Genomic DNA, 16,961 nt, shown 5'->3' on the forward strand with positions numbered 1-16,961 from the left:
TCCACAATAGAAAGAAAATAACCTAATAAAATATCTGAAATTAAAAGCGCTTTATAAACTATAAATGCTCCATGAATGGATCAAAGAATAATCACAAAGAAAATTGGGTTAAGATGAATTGAATGATACAGAATACACAATGTACCAATATACATAAAACACAGCTAACATACTGTTAAGAGGAAATTATATAGCTTTAAGTGTTTATATTAGAAGATAAAAGAAAGATTAAAAATTCCACTTAAGAAGCAATGAAAAAAGGGTATATTAAACTAAAGAAAGATGAAAATAAGAATAATAGGAATCAGTGAAATAGGGAAAAAAATAGAAAAAATCACCATATGCATAAGTTGGTCCATTAAAAAATTAAGGAAACTGATAACCACTTAAAAAGTTGGTAAAATCAGGGCACCTAGGTGGCTCAGTTGGTTAAGCATCTGCCTTTGGCTCGGTCATGGTCCCAGGATCCTAGGATGGAGACGTCCCATTTGGGTCCTTGCTCGGTAGGGAGCCTGCTTCTCCCTCTCCCTCTGCCTGCAGCTTCCGTTGCTTGTGCTTGCTCTCTCTCTATCTCTTGCTATCTCACTCTTTACATTTATTACATAAATAAATATATAAAATCTTTAAAAATTTTTGGTAAAATCAAAGTCACACAGATAGATAAGACTTTAACATTATACAGATTTTTCTTGAACTTTACCCTTCTTTACCCACTCTTAATTGGAAATGGAAAGTTAATCTATTTTTCTCTTCTACCTTCTCTAGCACTTTGCAGAAACACACATAAATACACATGCACACTCTATCCTAGAGCAAGTCTGAAGTGCATTTGGTTCCTTTTGGCTTCACATAATTTCAAATGTGCCATCCAAATTTCTCATTTGGAAAAATAATCTGTTTTCAATTCTTTACCTATCTTTCAACACTGAAATTTTTAATATTGAATTATCCTTTTATGTCAGCACTCTAATAGATATATTGTACAATTTATATCTTAATAGACACATGAATCTGGGCTTTATTAACTAAAATAAGAATGCTTTTATAATCCTTCAAAAATCATTTGACAATATTAAGTAATAAAATTACTATTTATTCTGTTTACCAAACTTTGCTTTTTCTTAGAATACCTACACATTTTCCAATGTGAAGTTTCCAGAAGTTTCAGACAATAATATTCTACACCAAATGGTGAATTCTTCCGCTGAGGAATATCTTGATTAGATAAACAATAATGACATTAGTTTTTTCAGAAGTTTTTAAAATATTTCAGGTAAATATTCATATTTATTTTACTTATAAATTGCCCCCTTCTAGGGCATTTACATATTTATAATGCCCCTTTGAACAAAAATTTGACTGATTCCATTTGGGAACAGAGAAAAAAAAATTCACAAAATCCTTAATGGATTTTTCAGTTTTACAAAGTCCTATGTCTTTTTTTATTTTTTAAAGATCTTATTTATTTATTTGACACAGAGAGAGAGAACACAAGTAGGCAGAGCAGCAGGCAGAGAGAGAGGGAGAAATAGGCTCCCTGCTGAGCAGAGATCCTGATGCAGGACTCAATCCCAGGACCCTGAGATCATGACCTGAGCCAAAGGCAGAGCCTTAACCCACTGAGTCACCCAGGCACCCTCATGTTTCTTTTTTTTAATAGCCTGTATTTACTGTTTTTACAAGGTGTTTTATAGCAATTGGTTTTTATATCAAATAAACTTTCTATATTCTGATAGGACAACAACCCAACCCTCATCTTTCTCTGTCTTCCTGCCTAGAACATATATATAATGGTTGAGGAAGATCATCCATTTTGTGACCATGAAGAAATAAACACAAATTGAATATGAGCAGAAAGATGGGATGATCAAGGGTGATGCTACTATCTTAAGAGGCACATACTGGCTCCAGAGTATGTACAACAACCCTTTCCTGTAAGAAAAATACATAAGCCACCAGAGGGGAGAGTAGAGTGAAGAGGGTTAAAAAAGCAAAACACCAAGGATTTTTTTAGGAAATTGAAACTGTATGATATTGTAATGGTGGATACATGACATATTCTTTTGTTGATATCCATAGAATTTCTGAGCATGAAGAGTAAACCTTCATTTATGTAGTTTTTTAAAATTATCAACTAGGAAGTAGAGAGATTACAAAATATTGGAATGCAGGATGTGACAAAAAAATACAATTCTTAAAGTGTATGAAACAATCTCACTTAAGTGGATGAGGGAAATGTGCTTAATTAAGTAACTTTGGAAATGATAGGAGACTATAAGATTATCGGCAAAGGAATTGTATATAAGCACAGTACTTCAGTTAATGAAGTTCTCCCTCCCAGGGGTACAGGCTAATCACTGCGATAACACAATACATGTACATTGCAGGTGAACAATTAACTGACGCAGGAGAGTGGAAGCCATATTTTTCACTGTTTGAGTGAGAATTTACAAACAAACAAGGTGAGAAGGTTAGAAAGAACCACATGGTAATGCATCTAAGAAAACGATATAAAGTATGAACTCATGTTTAGCTTAATGGAGATACGCATGATTATTTATAGAAATATTTACAGTTGTGTGTATATGCACAGGATATCTTTCCTTGCTCTGTCAGCTGAGAATGTGTGGGTCCAACAACTGTCTAGAAGCAGCAGCAAGCAAACCTAGTTTCTGTATCTGGTTTTTAATACCATTCTCCAATAAAAGGTATTGCATTAATTACTTAAAATGTTGATTTCTTCATTTATTGTACAAAGGCCAAAATTATAATGCTATATTTTATATTGCTGAGGTTTCTACAAATATATATTTAATTGTGTGGGGTTTTTTTTTGAAGATTTTATTTATTTATTTTAGAGAGAGAGCACAAGTGCATATGCAGGGAGGGGCAGAGGAGGGAGAGAGAGAATCTCCCGCAGATGCTTCACGGAGTACGGAGCCTGGCACAGGCTTTATCTCATGACCCTATGATCATGACCTGAGCTGAAACTAATAGACACTTAACCAACTGAGCCACCCAGAACCCCAATCGTTTTGTTAAAAGTACAGTTTTAAAGGATAAAAGGATCATTTTTTCAAGAATGTTTCCAAATATTACCAATCTAGGGGTGCCTGGGTGGCTCAGTGGGTTAAGCCTCTGCCTTCAGCTCAGGTCATGATCCTAGGGTCCTGGGATTGAGCCCTGAGTCAGGCTCTCTGCTCAGTGGGGAGCCTGCTTCTCCTTCTCTCTCTGCCTGCCTCTCTGCCTACTTGTGATCTCTGTCTGTCAAATAAATAAATAAAATCTTTAAAAAAAATTTACCAATCTACAGAAACCCCTCCATATTCTCATTAAAGAAAGGATAAATAAAATGTCATATCATGACTCTAGAGACTCTTGTTTTTAGTGAAATAACTTTTCTTCAAATGAAAATACATGTAAATATCTTACTAAGTACGCTCTGCCTAAGGAATAATTAAATGAAGATTTTCTTTGAGTAAATTCTCATTTATTCAGTAGGCTATATTCAAATTTACAATCCCTTCCATAAATTTGCAGGATTTTTTTTTTTAAAGATTTTTTATTTATTTATCAGAGGGGGGGGAGCGAGCACAGGCAGACAGAATGGCAGGCAGAGGCAGAGGGAGAAGCGGGCTCCCTGCTGAGCAAGGAGCCCAATGTGGGACTTGATCCCAGGACGCTGGGATCATGACCTGAGCCGAAGGCAGCTGCTCAACCAACTGAGCCACCCAGGTGTCCCGGATTTTTTTTTTTTTTTAATTTGGCAGGATTTTTAAGAGAAAATTATTTCTCTAAGCTAGGGAACTCTTTTTATCTGGTGGTTGATTTCTGGTTAATTATGGTTCTTCCCCCAAATAACTGAAGTCAAATGGAAAAGTTTTGTAAAACATATAGGCATACGGAAGAATATGTAAAATTTGAAGTAGAAGGAACTGAAACAAATCCCTTTCAAGATCTAGGTTTTAGTCAACTCACTACACAAATCAATCAAGAATTAATGACATATATAAGTAAAATGGAAGCTTTCACAGGCCAAAGAAAACAACCCCATTACCCCAATACGCAAGGTATTTTTTAATGGCTCTATTAAAAACCTTCTTTCTTACCAATATAAATTTCAAAGTTCTGGAAAAAAAGGCACTAAATTCCTATCATAAATTGACAGAACTAGTGTCTTAAACTAAGGTACCCAATTAGAAACTGATAAAATGAAGTGGAGAGAATAAGACAGAACTAGGCAATGCAGAAAAAGATCTATTCTTGGTCTGCTCACCAGATACAAAATATCAACACAAGTCAAGCCACAGCCTGAAACCTAGCTTGTCCAGGAAACAGAACACAGGTAGCCATGCCATATGCTAAAGTACTGAATAAATCAAATATTCAGTAAAAAGTTGCCAAAAATTATTAATTCCTTTCTCGTAGATAAAGTAGATAGAGGATATTAGGGACACTGCAAAAACACTTCATCTGGAGTTTGAGTTAGAAGTCTCTCTCCATTCAGGAAGTAACATGAAGAAAGAAATGGTCTCCCCTGCCTTTCAGTGTACTGAGCCTAAATAGCAAAGGCTGTCATCAACCAATGTGTGGCTATTTGTTTTGGGATAAAGGAGATTGACATAGACAAAACCATACCCACTCTCATAAGGTCTTTTCATTGATATATTCCTCCTAATTCCTAAGCTCAAGGTTGCCATTGGAAGTTCTTAAAAGACCTAGATCTGCATCAAGGCCACACTGCCTCTTAGGACAAAAATGGTTTCCATGTTCAATATTCCTGCTCTAGTTTAAACACTTAGGTTTGCATTTCCCTACTAAGTCTTCCACATTTACTTGGGTTCTGACTTTAGTATGAAATATGTCCATACCTCCATACTACCTTCATCTCTTGTAGGTAACTAACATATATAACCATTTCTTCTAACTTTGCCCACATCCCAACTCTTGCCTTTCTGTCTTTGTGTTCTAAGACTTTCATATCAAAGGAAATCCCTTTGTCTTTTTCTCCATTTAATCACAAATACAGAGTCACCTATAAAGCTTTTGGCTTCAAGATGTTATTGATTGTGCCCACAGATTCCCAGAGAAGATCAGTATTTCCAGTGAACCTTGAAATCTTTCCTGCCCTCAGATATAAGACTTTTTAGATCTTGAAAAACTTGTATCACTCTCATGCCAGCAGGGATACTCCTATCTGATTCTCTTTCTGCAGCAGTGCAAAGTGCTTCTCTGTTGTTCGCTAAGCCTTCAACTCTCTTCTATGCTTACTTCATTCTTTCTCTCACACGTATAGGTCTAAAGTTCCTTACTGGTCCAAAATGCTTTCATTTCTCCCCCTCTTCTTTTTTTTCCACTCTGTTTGGGGCCTATATTTTCCCTAATATACTTATATATACATACACAGATTACATATAATATACAGATTATTTCTTGTAGAGTCTTACTCAATGAAAGATTAGAGGTCACTGGATTCTGAATCCATGTAAGAGGCCATTTTTACCCTCCCTGAACTATAGTCCTTCTCTTTTTCATATTCATATGTGTCAAGCCTCAACCTCAAATTCTCTCTTTCTCTCTCTTTTTTTTTTTTAATGTCTGACAAATTCTCCTTTAAAGAAAGGCTGTTCTTCAAGCTTGACCACTATGTGTGAAAACCAAAAAGTCTCTTTCAAATCCTCTTGTGTGTCTCTCTCTGACTGCTTCTTTCTGACTGCTACATAGAGACAGTGAATTCTAAATGTACATTTATGTACATTTAGGTCCCTTCAGAAAATTCTGTTTATCTTTAACTATTTGTAAGTAAAACATGCTATTCTACAATTTTTTTTAAGGATTTTATTTATTCATTTGACAGAGAGAGAGAACAGGAAAGAGGCAGATGGAGAGGGAGAAGCAGGCCCCCGCATCAAGCAGGGAGCCTGATGCAGGGCTTGATCCCAAAACCCACAGATCATGACCTGAGCCAAAGGCAGCTGCTTAACCAACTGAGCCATCCAGGAGCCCCTCTACAATGTTTCTGTAATAATATAGGTTTCTGAAGATGTAAATATTATCAGCTTATTAAACAAACTTAATACCCTGCTTTTTTTTTTTTTTTTTAAGATTTTATTTATTTATTTGGCAGACAGAGATCACAAGTAGGCAGAGAGAGGGGAAGGGAAACAGGCTCCCTGCCAAGCATAGAGCCTGATGCGGGGCTTGATCCCAGGATCCCAGGATCATGACCCGAGCCAAAGGCAGAGACTTTAACCCACTAAGCCATCCAGGCACTCCAATACCCTGCTTTTTTTTAAGCAAGAAAGGAAAGAGGTAATAACCAGGAATCTGGGGAGATGATCAATATATCTAATACCTGTGTTTTTCCTTCTTTGGCCTAAAATGTAATTCCAAACAGGATAAATTGGGGTTGCTAATTTAATTCCTAGGTAACAGTGCCCAGACCTAACAAGCAAATGTCCAAATCTGTTATACTCAGTTTAGTTTAAAACTTACCATCTGGTTTGGAATTATGGCTAAAAAAATACAATAAACACTAAAAGTAATCTAATGTAGCACAAACTGCTGCAACAACATAAGCTGAAAATCTGCTATATAGCACTCTGCTTATTTGAATTGAACTTTAAAGATTTCCTTAGAAACCGTTACTTACTTCTGCATTGCTGTGATTCCAAGCAACTCCAATGCACAGAGGACATCACATGTCGGAAAATCACTAACAGCCTTCACATGGGGGATGCTGTGCCTTCCATGCAGACATGTGCATCAGCTCCCAGCTGGTATGACGTGGTAGATCTGCATGCTTATTTACCTTTTCCATCTCCTGGTTTAACCTGTAAACGGACACAAAGGAAGTCAATGGGGAATCACTTACTAGCTTGAGAGTGGTACTCTAACTCAATACAGCTGATACTCCTAGTGGGACATGTCTTGTTGATAAACAAGAGCACTGAGACAACTAGTTGAGTTCCTGAGTTTGGACAGGTCGCGCATTAAAAAAGGGGACTATCGTATTTGCATTACTCTGTGACAAAGGATGATCTTATCTGCCTTAAAAAAGACAACAGTTTTGTATAAGGGGAAATTTTATCTATGGAACGTCTGCTAGAAATCAATTATACCTTTCTTTCTGAAAGCACATTAACATAAGATCCAGGTTTATTTTTTAATTTTTTTAAAATTTTTTTAATGAATCAGCTATAGAGAGGATCAGGAACAGGACAAACAGAGCCACAGCTTCAATGTAAAACATAAAAGTACTCTACTCTAGCCGTCCAAGATGGCTTTCAAATGCATCACTGCTAGTGAAAATGTTAAGTAATATATAGAAAATATGGGTTCTCCAAAAAGCTGATAGGGTGTTGACAACAAAAACTGATAAATTACAGTTCTTTAATGTGTTCTTTTTAAAAGTACAAATATTTATCTATATAAATTTCTATAATTTTTACACATTATTGGTCGGTCATAGCTGATATTCCTAATTGAAAAAATACAGCTTTGAGCTAGTGCTATATCTCTTACTGGGACTACAAGTTTGTTTAACTTTTTCTACAAGCCCTATTTCTTCCACCTATAAAATAAAATCTCTAAACTGAATAATTTCTAAATTCCTTCCCAGTTATACAATCCCCAAAACTTAAACTCCAATTTATTTTATTGGTAGGAAAATAAAAGATGAATTCCATCCATGGAATCACTGTTGTGTACTCATCAAAAATTATACATTTCTTATTTACTGCTAGGTACTGACAATAATTTTCAGGTATCTATAATATTTACAAGTAAAACAACAATAAAAACAATGTACAAAGAACAAAGATTGCACAAGATCTTTATTATCATAAAGACACATGACCTGACTCTGTTCTTCAATGTATTCACAGATACAGAAACATGAAGAATGAACTTCTTTTATGTGCTTCCTATGTAATTCTTTCTTCCATGGCAATGCAATATAAAATGCTTTCTTTTTCCGTAACCGAATAATGGCAAAGCAGCAATAACATAAACAAATATATCCTATTGTTGGAAGAAAGTGATTTATTCATCATTTTATTTTATTATTTTATCCATTATTTTAAAGCTAGATATGAAGAAATAAATTATGAATTCTTACTTTTAACTGAATATCACTTTAAGATAAATGTATTTAAATCAAAATAACTATTTGATATTATTTTTAATTTTAAACCAAATATTCAGCAAAAAATTTATTAAATGTAAATTTACTTCCAGCTTCTATATTATAATTTTATTTATTTTGCATACTTATCTGGCAAATATCATATTCCTTAAGATTTACATATCATGAAGGAAGGGACTTCCTCTTTTGTTCATGGTAATATATCCAGTGTTTAATAATACACATTATTCCAGATATTCCCTCCAATATTTGTTGAATTAATAAGTAAATTAAGGAGCAAGTCTCTAATAGACATTTTTAAGATTTATTTATTTTATTTACTTAACACAGAGAGAGAGAGAGCATGAGCACACAGCAGGGGGAGGAGCAGAGGGAGAAGCAGACTCCCCACTAAGCAAGGAGTCCAACTTCAGACTTGATCCTAGGACTTTGGGATCATGACCTGAGCCAAAGGCATATCCCAGGCGCCTCTAATGGACCACCCCTCTAATGGACTTTGAAGTCTACTGAAGGAAATAAATATTCACAAATGATTATTAATGGCCTGGGATAATAGAATGCTTAATATTATTGTAAACAAAGGGTTAAGTGAGTACAGAATAAGGGGTTATTAATTGCAACTTATTTCTAAAAACTTCTTGGAATAGTTGATATTTTCACTTTACCTTTAAAAATAACCAGGAGTTAGCTATGTTGAAATGTGACATTTTCTATGTAGGAGAGGCGAAGACAAAGGCGTGGAGGTCCAAAACTCCCAGGTTATGAAATAAATAAAGCTGGGAATAATGCAGGTTGCTGAAGGTGAAGTAACATGATGCAGGACCTTTGAAATTGTGGAAAAACTACAAATTTTTATTTCTATTATGCCTGCTATGAAGAAAATGAGAAATGTAGATCAGTAATATGAGTCCTGGTTTCCTTATCTTTGAAAGAGAAATGATAATAATTATCCCATTAAGATAGTAAGAATTAAATAGGATGGGGCACCTGGGTGGCTCAGTGGGTTAAGCCTCTGCCTTTGGCTCAGGCCATGATGTCAGGGTCTTGGGATCCAGCCCCCCATCAGGCTCTCTGCTCAGCAGGAGCCTGCTTCCCCCTTTCTGCCTGCCTCTCTGCCTACTTGTGATCCCTGTCTGTCAAATAAATAAATAAAATCTTAAAAAAAAAAATTAAACAGGAGAATGAATGTAAATTATATCATATATATTGTGGCAAATATGTTCTCAATAAATGATAAGTGATTATATATATTTTATAGATGGATATTATATATAAACATTTAGAATATATATTAAATATATATATAAAATATATTTACAAATATCTATTATGTGTGTATGTGTATATATATATATATACAGTTACAAATGTATAGATATATACAGAATTGTGTATATTGTTAAAGAGAAAAAATGGAGGAAAAAGAGGAGTACTTTCATGGCTCTCCAAATGGGATAATTTGTGTGAGAGAGAGAGAGACAGACAGACAGACAGACAAATTCCTAGCACAGAGTCTAACAAGGAGAAGAACTACAAAACACAATCCCAAAAACTAAGAGAAGAAAGAATGCCATTTGAGACTTATGCTTTTTAAAGCAAACTAAGGGATTGAAAGCCAAGAAGTTGTGTAGTATAGGGACTGAATTCATTAACGTATCTAAAGAAAGTGTTTCAATCACAGGGGAGTTAGTCATCTATGGAAACTGAGGAGCAGACAAGCCCCTAAGGTATAAATCTGCATTCTCTTCAAATGTAATTCCTGAAGTCCTGAAATAGGGAGAAAGTGTAAGCAAAGGAAATTGTCAATTCCCTTGGCAAGAGTTAAAAAGTATGTGTCCATTTGTTCTTAGCTTGATGGCATAAAGTATTCTAGTTACCTAATTTTTTTTTTTATACAATATATACCCAATTCTCATGTGACTATATTTTGTTTTCCCACCCAGGTGTGCCTTTGTACTGGTCATGCCGGAGTAAGATTTTTATTTCACATAACATAGTTCTTGTTATAAATTAATAAACTAACATTCTGATTGCATTTTTGTTGTTATAGGTTGAATTATATCTCCATAAAGGTATGTTGAAATCCTAACCCCAGTACTTGTGAATGTGACCTTATTTGAAAATAGGGTTTTAACAGATGTAATCAAGTTAAGATGAGGTCATATTGGATTAGGGTGGGCCCTAATTGAATGACCAGTGTCCTTATAAAAAGAGGAAATTTAGACACAGACAGACAGAGACATATAGAGAAAAATGCTTTGTGATGATGTGTGATGACAGCAGCAGACGGGTACCTACAAATAAAACAGTAAGGATTACTGGCATCCACAGGAAAATAGGAGAGAGGCATGGAGTGGACAGTCCCTGAGAGTTCTCCAAAAAGAATCAACTTTGTCAACACTTGGTTTCAAAATTCTCCTCTCCAGAACCGTAAGATGATAAATTTTTATTGTTTTAAGACACCCATATTATGGCTGTTCTAGGAAATTAATGTAATAATCAAAGGAAATAATTTATCTTCCTATGTTACAACTTTAAAAAAAGATAATTTTTTTCATTTGTTGGTTTGGGTTTTATACATACTAGATCAAATATCTTTAGTGATACTTTTCTTAGACATTATTCTAATAAACACTTTAAGGAAGACTTATGAAAATCAATCTATTCTGATTGACTTCTTCTCTTTAAAGAATTTGATGTTTTTCACAGTTGATCATTAATGGCTGCTCATTGTTTTGGATGCTGTGTATATCACTTGCAAAATAATCCCAACTCTTGTTAAAGTAGGAAATAACTGCTCTGTGGTTACCTTCAAACCAAGGCCTGTTTCTTAGTAGGACAGAGCAGGGTGCGTGTGTCTGTTATAGAAGCTATTGTACAGGAAATGTTCAGAAGACTTTTTTTATTTCAATTCTCCAGCTGTTAACTAAATTCGAGTTCTTATTGTTATTTTCCTAAGAAAATAATGAAATATATCATCAATAAAAGTTAAAGGAACAAGGTGAATCAATCTAATGGGAGAATCTAAATCTTCCCAAGGATCCATCTAAGTCCATAAAAAGAGCACCCGTTGATAGGTAACAGCAGGGGATTAAAGACTGAAGCAGTTTACTGCAGGCTATGAATGACCTGATCCCTTAATCCATCTGTCTTTTTATATGAGAATGCTATGCTAATTAGCTGCGTAAATTGTTTCCTGATGACATTAATTTTGTGCCTTTTTGTTATTCTGGGCTTTGACTTTCACTGTGATAAAAATATACTAAGGGACATTTCCAATTTAGATAGTTTTGATCCTGATAAATTCCAACACAGAAGCAACGTTGTGGGGAAATATGCATAAATAGCAAACTTAATCAATCCTGGGGATAGACATAGAGGACTTTGGCTTCCTATATAATCGTTCCCTTTAGCTTCTAAAGCATTACATTAACACACTTGAAATGTTGAAACATAATTCAAAGAGAACTACTAGCAAATGCAATTTTCATTGCCCCATTTTCTTTGGAGAAAATCAAGACTTGAATATTAACATGGGGAAAGTAATGGAACAGATAGTCGTGATGTGAAATCTTATTAGTAAACAAGAGCTGCATCTGAAAAAATATTGTCATTAAAAGCTATGTAGTAGTTAATTGAGTTTGATATGAAATTTAGTGCTGGAAAGTTAATGACTAATGCAGCTATTTCACAGAGCTTAGTTACTGCAGGCTCCATAATGATCTCCTTTTGCTTCCGAGCAACAATGAAATTAACCTCTCTTTTGTCCTGCAGGTGTTGTGTTCTGATAATGCATATCCCTTACAAGTTTGGGTAAATTATTTGCTTTGCATATAAATTAACCCTAAGGCTGAATCAATATCAGAATAATGAAAATGTAGAAAATATTTTTATTCAAAGAAAACAAAGATTTATAGCAAACTATATCAAACACTAGATCCAGATCCAATTTCAGGAGAATGGATTAACAAAGTATTTACAATGCTCAAAAGAAAGACAGAAAGAGAGAGAAAGAAGGAAAAGTTATATGATTGGGGAGAGGATAATTTTGGAAAGTAAAATGTAATTTCATTATTTTTTACATTAGGATAAAAATAATTGGGAATCAATACCTTTCCGGTATAAAAATAGTAAAATGTTACTTACTTCACAATTCTTATGACATCTTCTTAGCTCCACTGTCTTAGGGATATATGTCCTTTAGGTAAACTCTAATTTCAAAATGTGAATCATTACAGCTGTAAGGTAAAGATCCAAATTCCACTTTTGTGCAGTAGATCAGTAGCTATATTTCACTGCCTATAAAAAATTTATTTTTCTTCTGTACCTCCAGAGACATTTTCCCCACATATTTTTCTCTGTATTTTTTCCTTAGGTATTTACTCTTTTAAAAATATGTGTATGTATAAATTATTTACAAATATGACATTTTTCTACTTTGAAATGATAGCTAAATTCAAATTACTTTTATTATCTGACAAAATTCAGAATTCAGCCATGTCCTATTAAGTAATTGATGGTGTGTCATAATTACTTCATCAGGTGCACAAATTCTTGTGAATTGGAGGAGAAAGTTAGCACTTTCTCAGCTCTATATATTTGAAGGATATGTTTACCAATGGAAATATTGATCATAAAACTTATTGGTAATGTTCAGATGGTGAAATGGGTGAAGATTTTGTCTACTGATAAATTTAGTGCTTTGTTTACATCTGTTTAACTCTTTACAGGAATAATCCTGTTTTAATCACTCCAAACATTCTTTATTCTCCTATCTCACAGTTGAGCATTGGTATAGCTTTGATATTCTTGGTTCTTGCCAATTGGGTTTAATGTTCATTCTTTGTTTCTAAATTCTAAAAGGAATGTGGAATCTAAAGTACAATAATAATCATTAATAATTTATAAAATGTCCATCTCCAAAACAGAATCAAGGACGCTATAGAAAATAATAAGCACACATTAAACCAACTGGGCACAGTGCCCAGAAAATCTGCCAAGTACACACAATAGGAAAGAAAATAGCTTACGTGTGTGAGGAGAAATAAGTAAGGGAAAACAATGCATGAAAGACTTACAAACAGAACATCTAGGGAGTCAACAGATTTCCAAACTTCCATAGGAAACAAAAATATTTTGAAGTCCTTTCTCCTGGGTCTACTAACCATCTTACAGTAAAGAACAGATATAAACCCCATCAGAAGAGGCTTAAGCAAACTAAGTATATTCTACAAATTTCAAATTTGCTACATGTAATGGATTATTTTAGGTTTTGCAAATTACCAAGTGACGAATTCTGGGGCAACAACACAGCTACAGGTTTGGGAGGCTTTTCATTTCTGGGTATGATGCAAACCATTTTTTTTTTTCCATATGATTTAGTTTGTAACTCTCTACTTGGGATGGCATGTGATTATGACAAGGGGAAACAAAGAGTCTCACATATGGTCTCACTCACAAACAGTACCTAGCCTTTCTCAGGTCAGGTCTCTCGGCAAATTAAAGCAAGAAAACACTCCCATGACCTGAAGAAATCTATGGAAATCAGTTTACTGAAAGATTGCCTGTGTTCATTTATGTGGGCTTTCATAGGCTGTACATCTGAAGAGCAAGAGCAAACACAAAATGCTAAAAACATTTTCTTTCTGAGGCCCAACTGCTCCAAAATTCTGTTCTAAGAAGGCCTGAGAGTTAAAAACAAATTTGCTTACCTTGCATTTATTCTAAAGCAATAGTTAGGAAGGTGCAACTCAGCTGTAATTGATCAGAGGGCAACCAGGGATATACATTTACTTTTGCTATTATATTCATAGTAAAAGAAGAATAAATGGGAAGAGTCTTTAAAAAAATTTTAAGAAGTTAACACAATGATTTACTCTAATTCTACTCAGTACAAGTAACATTTGGCAGAGTTTTATGAACTTACTATATATTCTAGTCCTCAGCTTATAATCAAGAAAATTAATAGCATAAATCTTGGGATAAACCAGGTAAATTATTTTTTTGGAATATTTCTTTTTTTCCTGAAGTAATATTCAGTGAACTGATAAATCTGCTTTGTTTAATTGAAACCTAGATTTCAAGGATAATATACTCAAGTGGATGGAATATTTACATCAGGAAAATGATTTCTAGTCCATGACACATTATTGTTTACTAGAAATGACTGTCATTAAAACTTATTTTCAAACCATGTAAAAGAGAATGATCCCTGTGCAAACTTGCTGTCATGCTGTGCTATGAAATCTTATATTTAGAGAAGTATTTAGATATGAAATTCTGTAAACCTTTGAACATAAAGTTCTCAACTAGTTATATGTAATTAAATAAGTTTTATCTAATGTTGTGTGCATGTTAGCGGTGTACAGGCAGAGAGGCTGGAGGTAAATAACTCACTAAGTGGGATGATATGTCCACTGTCGAAAATTTACTTCTCTTGTTGTGTCAGTTAATTGGACTAACATAACTTTACTGCTTAATAGCTTACATGTCTGGGTAATTCTCAATGAGTATAGGAAACAACAGCTTTTGTTTGTTTGTTTGTTTGTTTGTTTGTTTGTTTGTTTGTTTTTAAGATTTTATTTATTTGTTTCACAGAAAGAGAGATCACAAATAAGTACAGAGGCAGGCAGAGAGAGAGAGGGGGGGGGGAGGCTCCCTGCTGAGCAGAGAGCCCAATGCGGGGCTCAATCCAAGATCATGACCCAGATCAACCCTGAGATCATGACCTGAGCTGATGGCAGAGGTTTAACCCAATGAGCCACCCAGGTGTCCCAACAGCTTTTGTTTCTAAGGAAGACTATAGCAAGGGGTATAAACTTTCTTAAGCAGAGGCTGTTAAAAGAGAAATATTTTTTTCTTCTTAATGCATAGCTTAACCAAATTTAGCACTGTTTCTTGGAGAAACCTAATTATCTGAGTAATATAAATAGAGTCAGTCTTGATTAATAAATCAAAGGGATTTAATTTTTTTTTAATTATTTTACCAAGTACCTTCTATGATCTATTTGATGTTTTTTTGTAACAATTCCACTAACCCACTGCTTAGTGTTAGGCATTCATAACTTAAACAGTTAAGTTCTGAGGATGAGTGTTGCAAACTGTGGAAAATAAAAGACGTCAGATGACATTATTCTGAAAGTATTAAGTGATTTCCATGCAAAATATTCTATAACTGAATGTTCTCTTAGGATTATGTATACCACTAAGCTATGTTGATCTATTTCTATGCAACGTTGAATTTTCTTATCCATACATTCAAAAAGCACTGGATACCAGTTCTTTCTGAGGAATCGATGACCAATAAGATTCTTACCTCAACAAATGCATGGTTGGAGACTAAATAAAGAACACAAATGGAGGTAATTGTAATAGAATGCTTTAGTGATACATTAACATTAGGAACAGGAAGGAAAAAATAACAACACTGGAAGAACATCTAAATGCATCTTTGGGTACTTAAGAAAAGTTGTCATTTGAAAATGATCTCAAATCAGAGTTCTAAAGGACAAGTAGGAGTTATTCAGAAAAAGGAGAAAGAACATTCCAGGCATCAAAAGTTCAGAGGCCAGGAAGCAGATTATTAAAATGTTCAATAACATACAGGTTGATTTTGTTTTACATTTTGAAAATATCATGTAGTCTATACCACAGTTCATATCAGAATCTTTTACACATATAACCCCTGTTCTGTGAGGTGCTGATAGGTATTTCTTGAATAAAAATGGAGGTGTTCAGGGTCCAGGTTAAGGAAAAACAAGCACTTCTTAAAATTTGGTTTATTTTTCCTACACAGTTTCTATTTAATAAATTAATGTACAATGTGACTCTGTAGGAAGTGTTAATAGCAATCAGTACTTTCTAAAATTATGTGACCAAGAAACCCTTTACTCATAGAAGAATTCTTAGCACTAGTCTCCTGAGGAATATGCTTTGAGAAATGCTGCTCTACATATGTGTGGGTATAAGATTTTCCAAATCCAGATTCTTTGTAGTAGAAATTTCTGAAAAAGCATGGGAGGATATTATAAAGTTTGATAGAGAATTGTGGTAGTTTGAATGGTGTTCCCCCATAAGATATATCCACCTGGAAATTTTACACCTTATATGGAATAAGTGTCTTTGAAGATGTGATTAAGGTAAGGATCTAAATTGCAATTATCTTGAAATGTAATGACTTCTAAATCCAATGATGAATGTTTGTACAAGAAATAGAATAGACACAGGAAGAAGTCATGTGATGAGAGAGGCAGAAATTAAAGTGATATGCCTATAAAACTCAAGAATTGCTGACAGCATGAAATGGATTCTCTCTCAGAGCCTCCTATAAAGAACCAATACCACAAACACTCAGATTTCAGACCTCAGCCTCCTACAACTGCAAGAAAATGAATGCATTTCTGTTAATTCAAGCCACCAGGTCTCTGGTGATTTGTTATGACAATAGTAGGAACCAAATATAAGGATATACTGCTTTTACATACATGTTCCACTCCAACAAATTTTTTACCTTAACACATATTACCAAATGGTCCCCAGTGCATAATGATGCCTCTTGAATTCATATCCTCGTAGTGACCTCCCAATCTGAACATGGGTTAGCCTAATGAATTACTTGATCCGAGAGAAAACAGCAGAAGTGACACTGTACAAGTTCCTGTTCTAGGTCTAAAGGAGGCTTGTAGTTTCCATTACTCCTTCTTAGTTCTCAGCCACTGTGTAAAGATTTCCACGTTAGCTTCCTTGAGGATGAGAAGCCCCATGGTGGAAAAAGGGGAATGAAGGACCAGGAGAATGAAAGACCAAGAGGCAGAGA

General features: G+C 34.5%; 1 long non-coding RNA gene across 21 annotated transcripts in view; it reads left to right on the top strand.

Annotated features, from left to right (window-relative positions):
- The window catches only part of LOC309866446, a 297,614-nt gene that overhangs the window by 98,400 nt on the left and 182,253 nt on the right, over positions 1–16,961 (top strand). For 2 of the 21 annotated variants that reach the window (XR_014312671.1, XR_014312672.1), the window contains exon 3: positions 10,478–10,576. The exons of the other annotated variants lie outside the window; for them this stretch is intronic. This is a non-coding gene — a long non-coding RNA (uncharacterized lncRNA). The remainder of the gene's footprint in view (positions 1–10,477; positions 10,577–16,961) is intronic. 21 annotated transcript variants of the gene reach the window in all.

Source organism: Mustela nivalis (assembly GCF_964662115.1).
Source record: "Mustela nivalis genome assembly, chromosome: 6".
Taxonomy (NCBI): domain Eukaryota; kingdom Metazoa; phylum Chordata; class Mammalia; order Carnivora; family Mustelidae; genus Mustela; species Mustela nivalis.